Source organism: Pantherophis guttatus, chromosome 3 (genome assembly GCF_059756535.1).
Source record: "Pantherophis guttatus breed Tessera chromosome 3, ASM5975653v1, whole genome shotgun sequence".
NCBI classification, from domain to species: Eukaryota; Metazoa; Chordata; class Lepidosauria; order Squamata; family Colubridae; genus Pantherophis; species Pantherophis guttatus.
This window is the reverse complement of record NC_142065.1, coordinates 31,783,616-31,807,185: the sequence shown is the minus strand read 5'-3', so window position 1 is coordinate 31,807,185 and position 23,570 is coordinate 31,783,616. Positions and strand designations below refer to the sequence as shown.

Sequence of the window (23,570 nt, the reverse complement as noted above, 5' to 3'; positions counted from 1 at the left end):
GTGGGCGTGGCTTATTTTGTGGGTGTGGCTTGGTGGGGGGTAATGTGACTGGGTGAGCGTGGCCAACTTTTTTTTTTTTTACTTTTAGAAGCATTTTTTCTACAACTTTAAGAGATTGCAGAAAAAATGCTTTTAGAAGCCTCTGACGATCAGGCAACTCAGCTGGGATCACCAGAAGTTTTTAAAGGCAGAAAAAATGCTTTTAAAAGTAAAAAAAAAAAAGCCACTGATGAGGTGGGCGGGGTAAGCGAGCAGCGACGGGCCCGGGACCACTTCGGGGGTGTGGCCAGCCAATTTTATTACCGGTTCTCTGAACTACTACAAATTTTTACTACCGGTTCTTGTGAACCGGTGCGAACCGGGAGCAACCCACCACTACTGCTGCAGCTGGAAATGGAGCTCAGGAGTCCGTTTTCACTGGCAGAGCACTCGGACCACAACAGGTGGCCTAACACATGACATTGAACTGGCCATGCCCACCCTGGCCATGCCCACTCTGCCCCCCTCCCAAGGTCAAACACAACCCTGATGTAGCCCTCAGTGAAATCGAGTTTGACCCCCTGCTTCTAGAAAGCAACAGAGTAAAGGTCATTGTTTAATTTCCAAAATATAGACAGAACCATAGAAACTTGCTACATGTTAAGTTCACATATTATCCTAAACCATGGTTTGACTTGTTTGGTTTTGGTTTAGGGTCCTCTTTGCAATGTAGGTCCTCAATAACATGTGGACCCAGTCGGGATCTAGTCAGCGACTCTCCAGTAGCTAAAGTAAGATTTTTTCCCATTCTGAGCCTGGAACATTCTGCCTGCAAAATGCATCACAGCCTTCCCCAGGTAGGTGATCATATTAAAACAGATGAGAAATTGTTATATCTTCATTAGATTGCTTGATTTCTAATGAGCCTCTCAATTTAGTTAACTAAAAACAGATTATTATAAAGCTTTCCTTTCATTTTTCTTATACTCATTTTATATAACCATTTTCTCCTTCATGCTTTACAGTCAACAAACTTCACAATTGTGCACTGTTGCATCTTCAGTATTTTAAAGCAGGACCTTATACTTTTCCAGGTTCTATTGATATAAGGATAGTAACAATGCATTAGATCAGGGATGTCAAATTCAATACCTGGGGAGGCCGGATCCAGCCCACGGAGTGCTCAGATCTGGCCTGCGGGGCTGGCCTGGAAACAGCAAAGAACCGCTGTGCCTCTGCCAGTGAAAATGGAGCTTGGGTGGCCCCCAACCCCCGAGCTTCATTTTCACTGGCAGAGGGCTGCACGAGCCATCATGGCTGAAAATGGGGGGTGGGGGGGTCACGCATGCCCCCCCCGGTTCAGTTTTTACTGGCAGAGGGTTAGCAAAACTAAAAACAAAACAAAAGGAGAAATGTTTCTCCTTTTGCATTTGAGCATGCAAGAAGAGACAGGAAAAGAGAAAGGGAAAGACAAAAAAAAGGAAGGAATGATGGGAAGAGAGCAAGGAAGGAAAAATAAAGAAAGAAGAAAGAAGAAAGGAGAAGGAAAAGGAAAAGGAAAAGGAAAAGGGAAGGAAAAAGAAGGGAGGGAGGGAGGGAGGGAGGGAGGGAGGGAGGAAGGAAGGAAGGAAGGAAGGAGGAAGGAAGGAAGGAAGGAAGGAAGGAAGGAAGGAAGGAAGGAAGGAAGGAAGGAAGGAAGGAAGCTATATAATGAGAGTGAGGGAAGTTTTCAGGGAAGTCCTGCTTTAGCATTTGGCCACCACAGGTGCCCCCCCCACATGCCCACCATGGCCACACCCACCCTCAGCCATGCCTCCCCTGACCCTCCGAGGTCAATCACAACCCTGACGCAGCCCTCAATGAAATCGAGTTTGATATCTCTGCATTAGATTAATGCCTAATCATGCCTAACAACAATCATACATAATGTTTAAAGTACTTCAGTAGTATTTTTCTGTCTCTGCCCTGAGCAACTGAGCAATTACACTGATTGTTTAGAAAGAGCACAGCCATTCTTCAATTTTCCCTAAAATAAAAACGTCCGACTTCAGCATACATTCTTAATTGCATTATCATATGCCAAAACTCTTTCGCTTAGCTAGAAAGGATACTGGAGGACAGAATGAAATATTAGTGTCCCTGGATTATTCAGACATCAAATTCCATGGGAAATGTTCTATTAGGCATTACCATAATCCCTTCTCACTGCAATAAACCCTTTTCACTGATAAACATGATCATGCTGGAATGCATACAGTCCTATGTTCATAGATTTGCCTGCTCCAAAAATTGTCTACAGGGTTTTGGTGGGTTTTTGTTGTTGTTTTGCTGTTGTTTTGTTGTTGTTTTGTTTTGTGTTTTGTTTTGTTTTGTTTCTACTGGAAATCTAATCTCATTAATATCTTCTTAGATTCAAAAATCAGATCATCGCTACCTCCAGCAGATATCCTGAAGTAAAAGTCACACCATCAAAAAAGCAAATGCACTGCATTCGGGTAAACTTTTCCACTTATGTATTTCCAGTGATATATTTGTTTCTATCATGAACTCACAAGGCAAACTCTCTATCTCTTTTTATCCAAATTTATCCAGCTATTTAGATTAAACTTTCAACAACACTACCAAAATTTAACTTTCTTTAATATGCTTATTTATAATATGCCCAATCCGGTAGCGATGGAGGTGGGTCGTTCGGAGAACCGGTAGCAAAAATCCCTGCCCCTGCCTCCCTATGCCCAGCTGAGCCACACAATCATCAGAGGCTTTTTTTTTTTTTACTTTTAAAAGCATTTTTTTTCTACAACCTCTTCGGCCGAAAAAATGCTTTTAAAAGTAAAAAAAAAAAAGCCTCTGATGATCGCGCGGCTCAGCTGGGATCATCAAAGGCTTTTAAAAGAAAAAAACCCTTTTTTTCTTTTAAATGCCTTTGACGATCCCAGCTGAGTTGCCTGATCGTCAGAGGCATTTAAAAGAAATGCCGAAGAGGTTGTAGAAAAAATGGTTTTAAAAGTTAAAAAAAAATTGATCATGCCCACCCAGTCACATTACCCCCCCACACACCAAGCCACGCCCACAGAACCGGTAGTAACAAATTTTAGATTTCACCAATGCTTATTTTGTATGCCATTCAGCTGCCTCCAGATCATAAGCAAAAGCACTTAGCATTATATCACATTTTACATATACAATCTCAGAAAACCTTGCCACAATTCAAAGCTATTACTTTTTATATTGCGCAAAAATTGGAGCAAAAAGAAAGAGATTTGGTAAGGTCAGAGTACAACTAGTTGTCACAGCTTGCATTCTTAATGAGAGCAATATTGTTTTTTGTACCTGGTGCAAAGCACATTTCTGTGAATAAATATTTTGTCCTCTTTTGGATTTCCTTGAATTTTTGCATAACTTTTTCAATGATGTATTAAAGCTTTACTTGGGTCTTGCTGCTACTATTTTGCAGAGTTATGTGAAATAACGAATGAGGCTGTTTTCAATAGCCATTTAGCTGTTTTCAATACTGACAAGTCATCTGATCCTGAGGCAGCAAAGCAAAGTTTTTGGCACTATCATCTCTACCTCCAGGCAATGGAATGAAGTTTATTGTGGAATGCAATGTTTAGTTTCTGACAAATATTATTATGTCCATGTACAGCCTGAAAAGTTCCACAGTTGACTCATCTGTCCATAGAACATTCCTCCATAAATTTTTGGCAATCTTCAACCTTGCTGCTCTTTTTTGAATCCATTTTCACTTAGAACTTTATTAGTGATGACATCATGCCTTAGCACAGAGGTCGTCAAACTTAGCAGGTTTAAGACTTGTGGACTTCGACTCCCAGAATTCTCCAGCCAGCATAGTTGGCTGGAGAATTCTGGGAGTCGAAGTCCACAAGTCTTAAAGCTGTCAAGTTTGAAGACCTCTGCCTTAGCCTAAGTAAAGGAGGCCTGCAGAAGTTGTTCTGAGATTTCAGGTAAATTCAAAAAGATTATTATTATTATTATTTTGCTGTACAAGTTGTCTTCTACTTATGACCACAATTGAGGCCAAAACTTCTGTTAAGTAAGGCAGTTGATAAGTAAGTAAGTTTTTCCCCATTTTATGACCTCTTTGCTACAGTTGTTAAGTGAATCACTGCAGTTAATTGAATCAAGCGATCATTAATTGAATCATTGCTTCCCCCATTGTCAGAAGCCAGCTGGGCTGGTTATAAATGATGATCATATGATCCCGGGACAGTACAACTGTTATAAATACATGCCAGTTGCCAAGTGTTCAAATTTTGCTCCTGTGACCATGGGGATGCTGCAACAATCATACGTGTGAAAATCGGTCATAAGTCACTTTTTTCAATGCCTAAATGAATAGTTGCAAGGTGAGGGTTACCTGTGCTGATTTTGACAGGATGCCTAGTCTTGGAAGATTCACTATTGTCCCAAATAGTCTCCATTTCAAGATTATGTCCATTACTATGGATTGATAGAGGTCCAATGCTTGGATAACCCCTCATCCATGATATTTATTATAACAGTCCTATAATACACTCAACACATCCCTCCAATAGGCCACTGATACATACTTGTTGGGCATAATTGTTCAACCAGCTTTGTACTCATCTAAAGATAACAAAGTGCAAACAATGTTTTGTCACTTTCTCTTCTAGAATCTTATGGAAGACAGTTAAAATCAAACCACACTGGATTCTCCAGTTCAACTAAACTGATCATTTTATCAAAGGAGACCAGATTGATTTTTCATGATACACTCTTGCTAAACGAAGCTGGTTTCTGTCAAGCAATTCATTTTCTAAATGCTCACAAACGAACTATTTAACTATCTGTTTTAGAGTTTTACCTAGATCTTCTTTTTTCTCCTTTTAAAAAGATAATAAACTTTATGCTACCCCTAAAACTCTGATACTACACCATCGTCCATCACTTCAAGGTAACAGGTCTGATTTTTGGGACTATAACTCATTATAGTTATAGCTGAGGGAGATGAAACGCCGGAAAAGACGCCTAGAGAGCGGTTGGAGGGCCAGTCGCGCTGAATCTGACCGAACACTGGTAAGATCGCATATTAAGACCTACCTAGTGGCGATAAAGACGGCAAAGTGTAATTACTTTTCTGCCTCTATTGCGTCATCAGGGAATCGTCCGGCAGCCCTGTTCAGGGTAACCCGCTCCCTGCTCCATCTGGGAGCGTGGGAGGATCCCTTGGAAGGCAGGGCGGAGGATTTCGGACAATACCTGTATGACAAAATCGCTCAGATCCGGGGGGACTTGGACTCTGACTGGGTAGATCAGGGCAGGGTGACGAGGAATAGTCTTGAGAATGTTATCTGGGAGGAGTTTGATGCTGTGACTCCCGATGATGTGGACAGGATTTTGGGGAGACTTAGTGCGGCCACATGTTTACTGGACCCGTGTCCCTCCTGGTTGGTACTGGCCTCCCGGGAGGTTACACGAGGCTGGCTCCAGGGTGTTATCAATGCTTCATTGAGTGAGGGTTACTTCCCCGCGGCCTTGAAAGAGGCGGTGGTAAGGCCTCTCCTCAAGAAGCCGTCCCTGGATCCGGCAATATTGGCCAACTATCGTCCTGTCTCCAACCTTCGCTTTCTGGCGAAGGTTGTTGAGAGTGTGGTCACGCGATAGTTTCCGCAATTCCTGGAGGAAACATCCTATCTGGATCCGTTCCAGTCTGGTTTCAGGCCTGGGCACAGCACGGAAACGGCATTGGTCGCGTTGGTTGATGATCTCTGGAGGGCTCAGGACAGGGGTTGCTCCTCTGTTCTGGTCCTGTTAGACCTCTCAGCGGCTTTTGATACCATCGACCATGGTATCATGCTGCACCGGTTGGAAGAGTTGGGGATGGGGGGCACCGTGTTACGGTGGTTCTCCTCCTTTCTCTCCGACCGGTCGCAGTTCGTGTTGACAGGGGGGCAGAGGTCGACCTCGAGGCCTCTTATATGTGGAGTGCCTCAGGGGTCGGTCCTCTCGCCCCTCCTGTTCAACATTTATGTGAAGCCGCTGGGCGAGATCATCCGTGGCTTTGGGGTGAGATACCATCAGTACGCTGATGATACTCAGCTGTACATCTCCACCCCAGGCCACCCCAATGATGCCCTTGAAGTGATGTCCCAGTGCCTGGAGGCTGTACGGATCTGGATGGGGAGGAACAGGCTCAGGCTCAACCCTTCCAAGACTGAGTGGCTGTGGTTCCCGGCATCCCGATATAGTCAGTTGATTCCATCACTGACTATTGGGGGCGAGTCTTTGGCCCCCACAGAGAGGGCTCGCAATCTGGGAGTCCTCCTGGATACACAGCTGTCCTTGGAGGAACATCTGACGGCTGTAACCAGGGGGAACTTTTATCAGGTTCGCCTGATCCGCCAGTTGCGGCCCTTTCTTGATCGGGATTCCCTGTGCACAGTCACTCATGCCCTCGTGACCTCTCGCCTTGATTACTGTAACGCTCTCTACATGGGGCTCCCCTTGAAGAGCACCCGGAGGCTCCAACTGGTCCAGAACGCAGCAGCGCGGGTAGTGACGGGAGCAGCATGGCGCTCCCATGTAACACCGCTCCTGCGCGAGCTGCACTGGCTCCCAGTGGTCTTCCGGGTGCGCTTCAAGGTGTTGGTTATCACCTTTAAAGCGCTCCATGGCATAGGGCCTAGCTATCTCCGAGACCGCCTGCTGCCACCGACGACCTCCCATCGACCCGTGCGCTCCCACAGAGAGGGCCTCCTCGGGGTGCCATCAGCCAAACAATGCAGGCTGGTGACCCCCAGGGGGAGGGCCTTCTCTGTGGGGGCTCCCACCCTCTGGAATCAGTTGCCCCCTGAGACAAGGAGAATCCATGACCTCAGTGCCTTCCGCCGTGCCCTTAAAACCTTCCTTTTCCAACAAGCCGGGCTGGCCTAATTCTTTTTAAGTGTTTTTAATTGTTTGGTTTATTGTTTTAATTAATGGGGCCAAATTTATATATATATATTTTAACTGTATTTTAATATTTGTATTTGATGTTTTTATTTGGCTGTTCACCGCCCTGAGTCCTTAGGGAGAAGGGCGGTATACAAATTCAAAAATAAATAAATAAATTAATTAATTAATTAATAGTAACTTTAACCTTGGGGCAGCTGCTCATTAGCCAGAGTCCAGGAAAATCATCAATGGTGAGGTCCTGAAATCTACTCTAATTTATAATTGGAAGTTTCTAAATGGAAGATGGATTATTGAGAGGCTTGGTCCTTCACACCACATTTCTTCTTTCCCTCAGTTTAGATTTCTATTTGTTCATTCAAACTCTTTTTATTTATCAGCAGCATACACATAAAATCTGATAACGTTTGGTAGCAAAGTTATACCAAAATTCATGAAATCCAAAAGAGGGATTTAATTTAGTGCTAAATAATTATTTCACTAGTCTATAATTCATTTGTTGATTTAAGGAAACAGTAAATTGTTATGTTACTGCTTTGTGGATATACCTGAGCACAATGACAAACCTAAAAAATACATAACTATTTTAATCCTGTCCCCTTTTTTTTCAAAAACAAGTTATTCTGCACTCAGTGCAGTTTATTCTTATTTTGCCTATACACTGCATTATTATGTATATTATTACCACCTTGGTGGTAGCAGGAAGGGGAAGGGTTAATATAGCTAAACTCCAGCTTTTCCACAACCTCAGACCATTCTGTTCTCACAAGACATCACTAGCAGGATTGATAATACTGATATTCTCACACAGACATAAATGGAATGCATTCCATTCAAGAAGGGAGTTACTCATTCAAGTTTTTATCCTTTCCACTTGCCTTCAAAACATCTCCTTGAGTTATTATGGCAAGAACTTATATTGCTCTATTGTTTCACATTTATTAAAAAGTGAAATACCCTTGAACCCTGGGAGGACTTGACATCTTGTCAACAGGCTTTAAATGAACTTCCAGCTTAACCTACTGACTGCTTCCTTTTCCAATTCAGCAGGAAGCAGGAAGACAACACATTGAAATAAATATGATCCACTGGTCTCCTGACAATACAAGAACATAGAACTGTCAGCATGGACTAACAACTCATTGTCAGCTTTTATGACAAAGGATATTGTTTCATGGCAAATTGCCCCAACTAGTCATCCTACATGCATCCACAAAAATAGTCCTGAAACATAATAGGTGGATTGTCTGACTCAACTATTTAACTTCTGAAAGTAGGCTAAGTATTTCATATTTTAAAAAATAAATAAATTAGGCCATTAGTGCTACCAGAAAGGAGGGAGAATCCCTCACATCTGCCAACTCTCCCCACTTACTTGGCAGTCTTGATTGCAGAGGCTTAAAACCTCAATTTATGAAGTCAAGTTTGTTGAATACTCCCTACAAATTGTAGGGAGTAAAACAGCCACTACAATGGCCCCACCTGGTTGTAGTTTCATGGCAGAAGCCACAAGACAGCAGAATGGGTAGGGCTGGATGACCGAGTAGAGCAGTAGGCTGCCATTTCTGAAAAGGGACAAGGGCAGCCAACTAGAGAGAGAGATACAAACACCTATGCACTCAAAAATCACTTGGAGGGGATACCCATTTGGAACTTGGAAATTAGGTGAGCAAAAGATTGTGGTGAAGAAGAGAAAGACAAGGAAACAAAAGCCCAGAAACTGTTATCCATGGGGTGGTACTACTTTGATTCTTCTCTCTTCTTGGAACAGCAGAGAATTTAGGGTATCAAGTCATTGATGTTTCCTCCCTTGGCTTGTGCATGCAGCTGGATGGAGGAGGAGAACTGCAGGCTTCAACTTTTGTCTTTCACCTTTGCAGAAGATCAGGTACTGTGCTATGAGTATTCAATATGATATTGTATATATGAATGGTCCTCCATTCCATACATGTGTCTCTGTATTTCTTAGGAGAAGGCCTCTTTGTGATTAATCTGAGAGCAGATTATTGAGATTATTGAGAAATTGAGAGCAGAGTGGGAATAGCACAGAGAAGCACCAAAAGGCATCATACAATCATTGATTTGGGCATTTTGGTTGGATCGTGGTATATTAAGTTATCAAGCTTCAGTCACACTCTTTTTAGAATCTAGAATAACAAAGATTGGCAACAATAGTCAGTGATAAATTCAGAACTTCTGCTTTCATTTTTAAAAAAAGTTATTGGTTTGGACTTCAGAAACATGGGTCCCCCAATGCTTTGGCCTCAATGATTGATGGGCTCTGTCCCTTTAGGACTTGAGAGACAGGGGAGACGGAAAGCAAAAACAAATAACCAATATAACAAAGCATTTTGAATTTTGTTCTAATGGAACAAAAATCCATTTGAGATATTCAAGTAGAACATTCTGAATGGGGCCGGTTTATTTTCAGCTAGGAAAGATTTTCATTTTTTATGCATTTTTCTAAATGCTTTATTTTTGAACTTCTTAAATCTGCTTCTTTATCTTTCTTATGCATCAAAGGTATAGTTTGGACTCCACCAGGATTTGCTATCTTTATGCTTCAGATAGAGATGTTTTGAACTTGCATTTGCTCTAGATTAATGTAGACAAGAACACAATAGTGACAAGTTTCAAAAGAAGAGGGGAAGCTGATATCTGAGCTATAGATTTTTAACAGTTCACACTAGTTACAGAGCATTTATACTTCCAAAATGTGCTGCAGAATCTATAGAAGTTGAATGAGAAATTATCGATGCTTGGTGGAAAATTATCTAACTGCCCCATGGTTCAATGGAAGGGCACACTACAAGATAAAGTGACAAATGAGAACAAATACAATATGAGGAAGCAACAATAATTTTGGACTCGGACTTCAACACCCTTGGTTGTTTAAGCACTCTCAATTTGACTTCTGTCACTGTTGTGAATAAAGCTGGATCAAATCCAGAAAGTAGGAGTATGGTCGTATTTTTGGCCCTTGCCCCATATCTAGTACTTTATCATAAAAACCTGCAGATGCATACTAAAAGTGAAAGATGAGTCATCTCTCAGTGCAGAATACACACACACACACACACACACGGAGGGAGAGGGGGGGGGAGAGAGAGAGAGAGAGAGAAAGAGAGAGAGAAAGATTTCTAATAAAGCAGTGAAGTGTATCTGATTAGGATGTTTTATCTTGCAAGGCAATTAAGTAAAGATTGAGAAGGGTCATCTGAGACAACAGTGAACAGCCATTTACTAAGCTCTCTTGTATCTGAGGTAAAACCTGAATCAGCACCTTCCACCACTTTTTATTCATTATTTTACTCTTTTTAATGCAAAATATCCAGTTAAATATCTCTCTCCTTCTTTATTTTGTTATCCAATCTTCACTAACTTATTTATCCAGGTCAGGTTTGAGGTTGGACTTAGATGGCCTAAAAAGCCCTATTCTATTATTCTATAATTATTTAATATAAATAATCTTTTTAGAATGACAAGTAATCTGTGTGGGTCCCACTAAATAAGCAAACACCTTCAAACACAGGAAAGAGATTTAAATAGTCACATAACAGAGTGCTCTTCCAGCTTAGCAAAACTGCTAATTTCGCAGATTCAGAAAACATTTAAAAAGAAACAAAAATAGGGGATGAACTAATTCCTGAGCCATTATGCAGAATTAGGCATTATACAGTACCCGTGTTTCATTGTTGACATAATGGAGTTATCCATCCATATATTAATTAAGGGCACCAACAACTCAGCAAATCCAAACTCTGATTAACAGAAAGAAAACTTACAGTCTGCCATGAGAACATGACTGAATATTTAGGAATACTGCATTTTAACTTTTAATTTTTTAATTTTACAAGTCTGATGTCCATATACAAAACAATAATCCTTGAAAAAATTATAGAAGTCTCAACACACTTCAGATTATTTGGGTTGGGATTCCAATTGTGTTTTATTAGAAATATACTTATGCCTCTCAATCATAGCCCATATAAAGACTGATTAAAACCTCCAATTGTCTATGGCAATCTTTTGAAGACCACACTAAACTGAATAACAGAATAACAGAGTAAGAGATGGAAGAGATCCGTCTTCTAACCCAACACCTGCTTAAGCAGAAGACCCTATACCATTTCAGACCAATGGCTGTCCAATCTCTTCTTAAAAACCTCCAGTGATGAAGCACCCATGATTTCTGAAGGAAAGCTGTTCCACAAATTAATTGATCTGTCAGGAAATTACATATTTCTAGGTTGGATCTCTCCTTGATCTTTTCATCTGTTGCTTCTTGTCCTGCCTTCAGGTGCTTTGGAGAATAGCTTGACCCCCCTGTACTTTGTGGCAGCCTCTCAAATATTGGAAGACTACTATCATGTCATCTCTAGTTCTTCTTTAGTTCTTCTCTAGACATACCCAATTCCTGCAACCGTTCTTCACATGTTTTGACCTCCAGTCCCCTAATCCTTTGTTGCTTTTCTTTGCAGTCTTTCTAGAATCTCAACATTTCATCTTTTTTCTATCATAGAGACTAGTTTGGGTAGTTTGGGGTTCACCATGTTGTGTTGTGATAAACCTTATCATAGCACAGTAAAGCTAGGATAAGTTTTATTTATTTATTCAGGTATCATATATTCAGTTAAACTAGATTTAAGTTTTAGGTTGTTTTGGAAAGCTAGCCTACCTGTCAAACTACTGATAAAAAGCACTCTAGGCCAAAGATGATAACCTCTACTTCAACTTCTTCACATGGGGTCGTCTAGATGTGTTTCCACTTGGGGACCATTACCTAGCCTGTACTGCTGAACAAAACAGATGTTACCACTGAAGTCTCCTTAAAAATATGTTTGTTCTTTCCTCCATTCCTGGAATAAAGCTGTCTAAGAAGCCTGGAATTCATGTAATTTTACTTCGCAACAGAATTTTCTAATCTAGAATCCTCTGGAGATGTTGGAACTGCAACATCCTTTGGGGAGCTGTATTTCTAAATAATCTGGAAGGCATCTGGTTGCAAAGCTGAGCCATCCAGAATGGAATAGAATGGAATTGGAATGGAATTGGAATGGAATGGAATAGGAATAGGAATAGGAATAGGAATAGGAATAGGAATAGGAATAGGAATAGGAATAGGAATAGGAGAATAGGAATTGAAATAGGAGAATAGGAATAGGAATAGAAATAGGAGAATAGGAATAGGAATAGGATTCTTTATTGGCCAAGTGTGATTGGACACACAAGGAATTTGTCTTTGGTGCATATGCTCTCAGTGTACATAAAAATACAAGATACATTCATCAAGAATCATAAGGTACAACACTTGATAGTGAGATAGACAGCATATAAATTTAGTAAATGAATAAATAAAATAAGGTTCCTTAGAAAAATCTACTGTACAGTTTGGTGTAATGGTTAAGGACTAGCCTAGAAACCAGGAGAATATGAGTTCTAGTCCTACCTTAACATGAAAGCTGGCTGGCTAACTTTCAGCCAGCCACACACTCTCAGCCACACAATTTACCTCACAGGGTTGTTGTGGAGAAAATAGGAGGAGGAACAGGCTACTATGATTTATCAACAAGCTATGGAGAAACTAACTAGGAGAGGCAGTGGGCTGGTTCAAACATAATGCAGTAGACCATAATATACTTTATTTGATTTTGATTTGGCATGTTGTGTAAAACCAGCCTTTCTACTCTAAACTATGGTTTATGACTTAGCATTTTGTACAAATTAAGCTCATTGTGATTTACTCAATGAATCATCAAAAAGCGAGCAATAGCACAGTGTGATATGGGAGCCAAGTCAATGAGGAATATAAAAATACAACTTTTCACCTTGTTCCTCTCAACCCAATCTATCTGCCCATTTAGGCTAGGGCAACATAGCATACCTGTTGGCTGTGGTAAGGAGAACAAGTGGGCCAAAAGACTGACAGAGAAACTGATTAAGAAAAGGCGTTTCTCATCCCTCCTCATAGCTGAGGCATTTGTCAAATGGAACAGGCTCCATTTCTTCAGGGGAAGGGGGACTGGCGATACAGAGAAAGCCCTAGGCTAAACAATGCAAGGAAATGCCAAAAACCTTTGACAGAGTGCCCAAGCTGCAGAGGAGCCAGGCTCCTGCCCTTTTAAAATTTAAAACCTGGCAGGCACAGCTCAAGACGGAGGTTTAAGTAAAACTGCACTTGCTGTTAACCTCTCCAAAACAACTTGTACCCCTTTATCTTGTTGTAGCCAAAAGGCTTCTCTGCCCGCCATCAAAAAACAGATAATTAATATTACCTTTAATATTGCACTTGATCTTCCTAGATATAGTATAAAGATCACTTAATACTGTATATTAAGATCGAAGGTGTTTTTTTTTGTTGTTTTTTTTTTGTTTGTTTTTTTTTGTGTCTGTATTAAAAGACTGCCAGGGTAGGAGAGATTTCCCTTGTATTTAATCATTCCTGCAACAATGTTAGACAGGTAAGAACCTCCCAAAACCATTTTGCTCACCGCACAGTGGCTATTAAAAGCTTAGGGGCACTTTTCAAGGTGAGGTTTCCAATTATTGAAATAGCCTAGAAAGAAGCCATGAAGTCTCTACAAAGACTTCACAGGAATTCCACCTAAGAAGAGTGGATGGCCCTTCTCTATTCTAACGCTCCTCAAGCTTCTCAAAACACAGCAATGATCATTCTGCATTATGACACTGCTCCAGAACAACTTTTCGCAACCCAACGTATTTTAAAGGGGATTTGACTACATCTCCCAGACAGCATGCTAGCTAGGAATTCTGGGAGATGTAATTAATTCTTTGGACAATGCTCAGTTTCAGAAGACTGCTTTAAAATGGGATTATATTGAATCCAGAGCATTGAGTATAAATGAGCCCTTTCTGAATTATCTAGCTTTTCAAGAGAGCATTTCTTAACAGGAAAGGCAAGTGCTGTACATAAAGTATAGAGGAAGAGAAAAAATGCAAGGGGTCTTTCATGAATCCCAAAATCCCATATAAATCTTCTATACATAACACTTTAAAGGACTGGTGTTCTTTTACCTGGACTATTAAATAACTTAAAACAGTGGAGAGATGATGAAAACAGCTGTAAAATTTCAGCTGCTACACCTTCTAAACGGTCATTGCCACAACATAACCTAGCATTTTAATTCTACTGCTAGCATAAGGAACCAGGCACGGAGACTGCAGCATCCTCTTAAAAAAATATAAATGCACAGAGCAGAAAAGTACATCCTTCTCCCCTTTCCTGTCTTTGGTGCAGTGAAAACTTAGGCAACTACATTTTATTGGCTCGAGGCTATAGAGATACAGATAGCAGTTTTGGAAACTAATAGACTAGATCTTATTACTTTTTAGACAATGCTAATGTTCTGCTAATAAACAACAAGGCTAAAACCTCTGAGGAATGCTTGGGTTGCAAGCCAAAGGAAACAAAACAGCTAGTATTTCTCATCTCCCTCCTTGGCTTAGCCAGCCCTACCTTTGTGAGTGTTCCCCATCCCTGCTGTGTCACTCGTCTGGACTGGGCTGGTGCTGTTTGTACAATGGCGTTTCTTTCTGCACAGCAACCTCTCCAGCAACTTTAACACCCCCACACATTGATTGATGCATACTGCAGTCGCTGCAAACCTTGTAGCCCACAGCTGGAGGGGGTGGAGTGGGGAGTCTAGGATCGTCTCCCATGCTGCCTAGCAGAACCTCAATGATAGAGTTGTCTGCCTCTCCGTGACTCACTCTTCCCCCCTCCCGCTCTGTCCCTGAAGGATTTCCCTTTTTCACACAAATATAGCAGATGGCTTTAGACGAACAGCAGGAATGCTTGTTAGGCACCCAGTGGTATTCATTCAGCCTACCCTATCCCTCTCCCCTTCAAATAACATATCTTAGTCCTCCTTAGCTGTAAACATCTGGCTCATTTCAAAGAAGCCTCCAATGAACAAAACAGCTCTGTGTTTTTCTTCTCCTATATGCTGCATATTGCTGCAAACACAATAAGGGAAAGTGCCTGAATGTTTGCTTTCCAGGCCTCTAAAGAGGCCCCATGCCTCTGTTAATGTTTGGTTTTGTTTGTCACACTCCTATTTATTACCTCAATCTAATTAACAAGCAAGTTTTCAGACATCCTTAGCACGTGCCACTGCACAGTGTTGGTAAGAACGATGTGGGAGTAAGAGAGGGAAGGAAGAAAGGCAGTTAACATACATGGAAAAGCTATTGAGTACAAAAGATGATCATTTATCTTAAGAAAGGTCATCATTGTTATTGAAGTGATTAGATGAACTCAGCTAAACTCAGATGGGGCTACGAGTTCCTCTGTGGAAGCTTAATAGAGGATCCGAAATCATCTGCCAAATCATATCTCACCCTTCATTAGTATCCTGTATATTGAATTTCTAAGCAACAAGTATTTCACAGCAGAGATTGCTTTACTATTAGGTATATAGGCCCTATTCACAATTCATTACTGTAGAATCCAATACACAAATGTCTAAACCAGATGAAACACAGAGTTAAAAAGTGAACTTGGATCTATTAGCACTATTACATCCAGAAAAAGGTCAAATAGAGATTATGATATGTAGTTTTCCCTTTCTCATCATTGGTTTGCTGATTTAATTATCTTACTAAATTCTCAAAGTTTAATAAATGGGAACAACTAGCATGGATATATGTTCGCTGGCTCCAAACTTGTTTCTGGCCACAATTGAGGACTCAATTTTACCCTCTAAATCCCTATGTGGTTTGAGACAAGCACATTTTTGGCAATTAGATGTGTGGACAATGATATAATTAATAGGTTTTTGGCTTATTTGGGAGCGAGGAAATGTGTGTATGCATGTATTTTTCTCCAAGTTTTTATACATCAAAAAATCATGACTTTCCTTTTGTTCCAAAATTTAATAAGAAACTGCAACACTATAGTTTGGCAGTTTCTTTCCGAAAATTCAGTAGGTGAGCTCTGGAGGCAAGGGTGGGGGATGGAGATCTATAGAGCATCTACAGCCTGTACTTTTATTTTTGCACGATCAGCTGAGTGAGATCAGCTTTAGTATTTTGTGAAGGAGCTGGCATGCCCACTATGTGACAAAGGGAAAAGAAGATATGATGATGCAAGTTAGTACTAAAAGCTTTTACCTTAAATATATTATGGGAAATTTATATAACCTAGTTTTTCTTAAGCACAGAAATTCATAGGTGAGTAAAGAAAGAAATTGGGAAACTGAATTATGGAGAAACTGTGGATCTGCTACTTCACCAACCTGACACACTTCCAGAATTCATAACCAGGCATGCTAATAGGGAATTCTGAGAGTCGTGATCCCAATACTCATGGAGGATACAAGTTCAGTGGGATTTAATTAAATATTTTCAGTGGTCCTGATATCTGGCCATTTATCTGCAGAATTGTACATCTTGTAACTAACTAGTAGCTGGTCAGGTTTTTCTGACAAGGATTTCTTAACTACAAATAGAGATTCTACAGCACACCTGCTAATGTTCATCAGTACAGGCTACTGACCTAAGAAACATGTTCTAAATAATATCACACGTATTCTGAAGACAACCTGAACTTCTAATCTGTCTTGGCTAGTGATGCAGTCATGAGTTATTTTGCTTATAACATCTTATGAATCTGAAGGACTAGCTGTTAATTAACATGATGCAAATTATCTTTCCTAGTGATGTAGGATTTCATTTCTTACCACAATCAACAAATCATATGCCATGAAAAAGTATAAAGAATTCAATTTTCAGAAAAATATTACCAATCACCACTAGCTCAAACAAAAAAAAAACACTGGCTAAAAAAAGAAAAACTTGGCTCCTTTCTGAAAAGTAGATTATTACAAAATATAATAATTAGAAGGAACATTTGAGATCAGTGAGTCCAACTCTCTGCCCAGTGCAGGAGCCCACTATTAAAATTATCACCAGAAGATAGTCATGGAGAATCCATTTAAACACTCCTGATGAGGAGAATCTACTAGTATTGACCCGTTTTTACTATCAGAAAGTAGGGAGAGAAAACCATTCTTGAGAAAACAATTCCACAACTTGGGAGCAAACTAAATTTCACTCTCTAATGTATCTAATAAACAGGTTTGGGAAGTGACCGTATCTTTAAAAGCACCTCCTGTAAGTTGACCTTATTATCCAGATGACTTCCAATTAAAATATCTGATTCTACACATTATAACAGCCGCACGAATAACATATGCTCAAAATTGGAAACAGGAAAAGACACCAACAGATGAAGTGATAGAAAAAGTTTTAGAATGTGCCGAGATGGACAAATTAACAAAAGAAATAAGAGAAATAGAAGAGACAGATTATTACATAATTTGGAACAAATAGTATGAATGGCTTGAGAGTAGAAATAAAGAACAATAAATACAGGGGAGAATTGAAAAATGTAAAATATGTATATAACGAATATATAGAAATGTATAGAAATAAGGCTATTATTGTTAGAAAATACAATGTAACCAAAGAAAAAGGGACAATGAAGAAAATGAAACTGTAAAAGAGATATGGGGGGAAAGGTACAAAATGGAAAGAAGACCACTAAGAAACATTAGTTAAAAAGAGGATATATTTATATGTTGTATGTTATGTGTTTGTCATATTGTGTTATAATAAAATATTTTTAATTTTTTTTAAAAAAATACAATGTCTCGATTGCTACTTAGAGCTTTAATAGTATAACCAGCATCTTTAAAATACTGTAAAAACCCCAATAGAAGCAGTCTCTAACTAGGTAAGTTAGAGACAAATTGTTTTGTTTAACTTAGAGGATTATGTGTTCCAAGCCACTGCCGAATATGAAATGTGGTTTATGTGATAGCACATTGTGGGTGAATGCAGCCATTATGGCTTTTAAAACAAACCAGGTCTTAGACTATTTGGTGACTGCAAACAATCAAGTTACACATCTAGAGTCACTAAGAGACTTTGTTAGGCAAAACTGCAATGAAATCACTATCTCAAGCTATTTACTATTCACAGAAACTAGATATTAAATTCTCACCAGTTCCCCTTCCAGTATGTTTTGCCAGAAGATGTACTGTTACTTATTTATTATAATCTAAAAGTTTAAGCCAGAGGACAGAAAAAAATGGCTAGATTGCCTTCTTTTATGCAGTTAGCTACAACTTCAGATATCATACATCAATAGTAACCCCAATTTACAGCTATGGTTAGATTCAGTCAATATCACTAAGCCAAAACCTAACAAGCCACACTGTGGCTTATAACAATGTATAAACTATATCAGTAGATAGACAGAAATCTGAAAATGCTGACAGAAGAATTTTAGATTTTTCATTATCCTATTCTTACGGTTTATGTTTACACAGGCATAATAAAATGACCAGTGAAATCTACATAGACAACATGTAACTGACATCTACAGCTAGTCCTTGACTTACAACCACAATTGGAGACAGAATTTCAGGCACTATGCAATGCAGCCATCAAATGTGACTGGAACCAACTTTATGAGCATTTTTAATGTAATCTTAAATGTCTTCCTGTGATCATTAAGTTAATCACGTTAAGTGAATCTGGCTTCCCCAATTGACTTTGCTTGTCATTGGAAGCTGGCTAGGTCAGTCACAAATTGCGATTATGTGACAAGACACCACAACCATCATAAATATGAGCAGCTGTCAAGCACCTGAATTGCAATCACATGACCATAGGAATGCTGTGACAGCCATTACCTTTGAAGATGGTCATAAATCACTTTTCCTGAGGCCACTGCAACTTTGAATCATAATTAAACACTCATAGTTAAATGAACATTCAGAAATTAAGGTCTACCTTTATTCATAGATTTTTTAAACAACGCTGGATAGGACAAATCTCTGTTTCGATCTGATATATAAATTGGGTTTTGAGCATCCACATAAATTTGCACAATATATTAAATTCTGTAGTCCTCCCCTTCTGTGCATATTACAAAAATCTGTAACTGATATACAAGTATATCAGCATCTATTCAACCTATTTCTTCTGAAAGCAGAAAATAATTCCCTCTATATTTTCTTGTTCCTCCGTGGTATTTTGCATCAGGATTGACTGTACAATTTCCAAAGATAACAGATAACAGAATTGAAAGGGGCCTTGTAGGCCATGTAGTCCAACCCCCTGCCCAAGCAGAAGACCCTACACCATTTATGACATGTCAGTCCAGTCCAGGGGTGGGTTCTACTTACCTTTACTACCTGTTCGCATCACTCGCCTGCCTGCGCGCTCTTCTGCTCATGCGCAGAAGCCTCTGCGCATGCGCAGATCGCCTTTGATGATGTCCGGGTCAGTGGGTGGAGCCTCCCACTACTTTTACTACTGGTTCTTGCGCACTGGTCTGAACCGGGGGCAACCCACCATTGGTCCAGTCTCTTATTGAAAGCTTCCAGTAGTGAAGCTCCCACAACTTCTGAAGGCAAGCTGTTCCATTGGAGTTCCAGATTTCCCACTGATATCCTTATTTGAGTTCCTCAGACCTCCACTCACAGATTTTTGCAGTCCTAACCCAACAGGACAGACAAAAACAACCTCTTTATAAAGCTTGCTTTGTAATCAGAAATGGCTGTGTGCTCTGGCCACACACACAAAAAAAGCACTCAATGTGTTGCCAGCAAAGCTCTCATGTTCATTATCGCCTTTTTGGCTGGTGTTATGCTGAGCAGAGATACTGTTCATTTATTCTTTCACACATAATGCTAACAGTGGACATTCTATTATGGCTCTACACACTTTTTCCAAATTTCCACATGAGGGTGAAAAAATGTGGCTGCTTTGAAAGCCGTATTAAAGTTATTGATTGGGTTCCTTGAGCAAAGCAGTAGTATCTTTTTTCAGGCTCACGTATTTGTCTGAATTGTATAAATTTAATATCAAAGGATTGCAATTGCAAGTCCAAAAAAGGTCAACTTTTGCAAAGGTCCAAAAAAATCATTTAGGAAGTACCGGTAGTCAAAACCCTGTTGTATATTTCAACCATCAAAAGATATGCTGAGCAAGTTATGCAAATAGGGGAATTTGGATCCATATGTATATAAAAAAAGATAACAGGGTGTAACAAATATCTGTAGTCCACTGTTCTTAAAGCATCAAGGAAGCTGAATGTGGGAAAAATACAGAATAGGAAGAATTCAACCTTTGTTTCCTCAAAAGTATTCCTTTGAAAGGAAGATGATGTGTTTGGTCCATAAGTAATTTTCTAATATTCTATGTTATTCCATGGCATGAAAATTAGAATATTTTGCTCAGCTGGGCAAAGCAATAGTCAGTTGCTATTGCTATATAACTTTCTGTGAAATTGCAGAGATAGTGTTGAATAAAGGAAGAAGGAAGGTCTGCCCAGCAATATTCCAGCAGGACAGGAAACCATAGTCCAGCAAAACAGACTGGCTCTAAGACAGGAAAGGAGTAAGATAAAGCCATAAACTCTCCCCTTATTTATTCAGCCTATATACTGAATATAAATTAAGAGAGGCTGGAAAAAGATTAGTATGGTTTTAAAACTGGAAAAAGAAACATCAACATCTATTCTGATAGCTGAGAATCCAGATGTTCTGCAAATTTGGCTACAGATAATCTTCTATTAACACTATAATTGGGACTGAGAAATCCATTGCTAAATTACAAAGTTATAAAGCAAAATAATCAAGAGCTAGACTTACTTTTTTATTATTATTATTAAATTTATATCCCGCCCTTCTCCCCGAAGGGACTTAGGGCGGTGAACAGCCGAGAATTAAAATAACATACAATATAAAAGTTAAAATAATTAAAAATAAATTAAATTTATTTAAACTTAAGATGCCAGTTCCAGTTGTTTGTTCCAGTTAAGTGCAATATCACATGACCATGACTTGTGACTTCCTGCCATCTTCCCCATTCACTTTGCTTTTTGGTCATTGTGACCAACATAAATGTGCACTGGTTACCAAGCATCCAAATTGCAAGTGTGTGCCCATGGAGACACTGCAATGCCCACTGTAGTACTTTGTGGACTGGCCGTATGTCTCCATGTTCAGTGCCACTATAATTTCAAACATTCACTGAACAAGTGATTAATAAGCAAGCACTACCTGTAATGAAAGTCAAGGAGCACAGTAAAAAAAATAGGAAGAAGATTTAAATATAAAGAAGACAAAATTGAGGACAATGGGTATAGCAACCAAACTTAGACTTGATAATGATGATACTGAGGAGATTGATAGCTTCTGCCTTTCAGGCCAACTTAAAAGAACCAGCCGTCAAGAAATATGCTCCAGATGAGCACTTGTAGAGTAGCACTGATTGGGAAAGATCAATAAATCAGAATAGACCTAAAAAGGACCTTGGAGCAGTGGTGGGTTGCTCCCGGTTCGCAAGAACCGGTAGTAAAAATTTGTAGTAGTTTGGAGAACCGGTAATAACATTGGCTGGCCATGCCCCCGAATCGGTCCCCGGCCCAGTCACTGCTCGCTTACCCCACCCACCTCATCAGAGGCTTTTTTTTTTTAACTTTTAAAAGCATTTTTCTACAACCTCTTCGGCCGAAAAAATGCTTTTAAAAGTTTTTTAAAAAGGCTCTGATGATCACGCAGCTCAGCTGGGATTGTCAGAGGCTTCTGAAAGCATTTTTTCTGCAACCTCTTAAGGTTGTAGAAAAAATGCTTTTAAAAGTAAAAAAAAAAAAAGTTGGCCACGCCCACCCAGTCACATTACACCCCCCACCAAGTCACGCCCACAAAATAAGTCACGCCCACAAAATAAGTCACGCCCACAGAACTGGTAATAAAAAATTTTAGAACCCACCCCTGCCTTGGAGATCTTCTAGTCCAACCCCATACTCAAGCAGGAGACCCTATACTATTCCAGACAAGTGGCTGTCCAGTCTCTTCTTAAAAACCTCCAGTGATGAAGCACCCACAACTTCTGAAGGCAACCTGTTCCACTGTCTAATTGTCCTCACTGTTAGGAAGTTTCTCCTTAATTCCAGGCTCCTTCTCTCCTTTATTAGTTTCCATCCATTGTTTCTTGTCTTTCTGGTGCGTTGGAAAATAAATTGACTCCCTCTTCTTTTTGGTAGCCCCTTGAATACTGCTATCATGTCACCCTTAGTCCTTCTTTTCTCTAGGCTAGTCATAGCCAGTTCCTGCAACCGTTCTTTATATGTTTTAGTCTCCAGGTCTTTAATCATCCCAGTTGCTCTTCTCTGCACTTTTTCCAAAGTCTCAATATTTTTTTTGTAATGGGGTGACCAAAACGGGATGCAGTATTCCAGGTGTGGTCTTACTAAGGATTTATAAAGTGATCACTAATACTTCACATGATCTTTATTCTATGCCTCTGTTTATAGAACCAAGGATTGTATTAGAGCTGTGGTTGTGCAATGGTTAGAATGCAGTACTGTAGGCTATTTCTGCTGACTGCCAGCTGCCAGCAGTTCAGCAGTTCAATTCTCATTGGCTCAAGATTCACTCAGCCTTCCATCCTTCAGAGATGTTTCTTCCTGTGACATTCCATTGAAATGAAATTAGACATTGAAGAAATAGAAAAGAAAAAGGACTGATGCTTTTGAAATTTGGCATTGGACTCTTTGAGAATACCATGCATAAAACAAACAAATGAATTATACAGCAAACCAATCCAAGTTCAGTAAGGTCTTCTGAATGGAAGTATCAAATTCCAGATCACTTCAATTTGCTGATGCCTAAAACCCAAAAGATTTTCAGCTCTTCTTCAGCAGCCTGTTATGACTATCCAACCTGAAGGATATTTGTTTCCCTTAAACCTCACCTCTGAATTAGAGCAGATTAAAAGCAGGATTTTACCGAATCTAATTTTCCATTCTTGTGCTTTCCCAAAGACCTACAAGAATTTATTTCTGTAGAATTTTGTTTTCTGAGATTTTGTGTCTGTGCTCGTTTCAGATGCAACATTTATTATTGAATATGGAATGCATTAAATAATTTACATGTGTTTACATTGTTAAATGTGTTTACATGTTAAATTATGCAGATTCCTCCTTTTGCTCACAGAGCTGTTAATGATTTTTTCCCCCAGTACTATCTACCCCAACTAAAAAAAAAAAAAAAAAAACATTGCATTTATATATTTCCCGTGTTTCTGTTCTTGTTCTTTTTAATATCAGGATTGAGTAATCTTTTGATGACCAAGAGAAAAATGAAACTGGGGAAGAGTGCATCAAGAACCACATGAATGCAACAAAAAATGAAATGGACACTGACACAAGCCACAAGCCTTTTTTTTTTCTGGGTTTATGGAGAGGAGAAATTGCTGGACTGCTTTATTTTCTAAACTACATTAAGCTCTAATTTGGCACTTACATTTCAGTTTCATTTATTTCCCCCAAATGGCAGAAAACTGCGACACCAGTTTAGTTTGATAATGTTCCAGAGGGTACTTTAAGAGCTTTTTAAAAAAAGGAGGACTGGCTGTTATATGAAGCCCCAGGGCTACAAGTTGACTGTTTTAACTGGAAATTGAATTTGGGACTTTCCATGTAGAAAAATGCTGTATCACTGCAGAATATTTTTAACAGATCTGGTCAATCTGACATGTTGAAAAGATAAAAAGCCCACCATGGCTGATTCATACATATTAAAATAAGCCAGCATTTTTTAAAATGTGGGTTGCAG

General features: G+C 39.6%; 1 protein-coding gene across 29 annotated transcripts in view; it reads right to left on the bottom strand.

Annotated features, from left to right (window-relative positions):
* EPB41L1 (erythrocyte membrane protein band 4.1 like 1) overlaps positions 1-23,570 on the bottom strand; it is a 202,200-nt gene that overhangs the window by 95,432 nt on the left and 83,198 nt on the right. Inside the window, exon 1 of one of the 29 annotated variants that reach the window (XM_060689667.2) lies at positions 19,131-19,235. The exons of 26 other annotated variants lie outside the window; for them this stretch is intronic. The gene's annotated coding sequence lies outside the window, so the exon portion shown is untranslated. Of the gene's footprint in view, positions 1-14,392; positions 14,517-19,130; positions 19,236-23,570 lie in introns of those variants that run through there. 2 more of the 29 variants (XM_087889199.1, XM_060689669.2) reach the window with 2 other exon arrangements.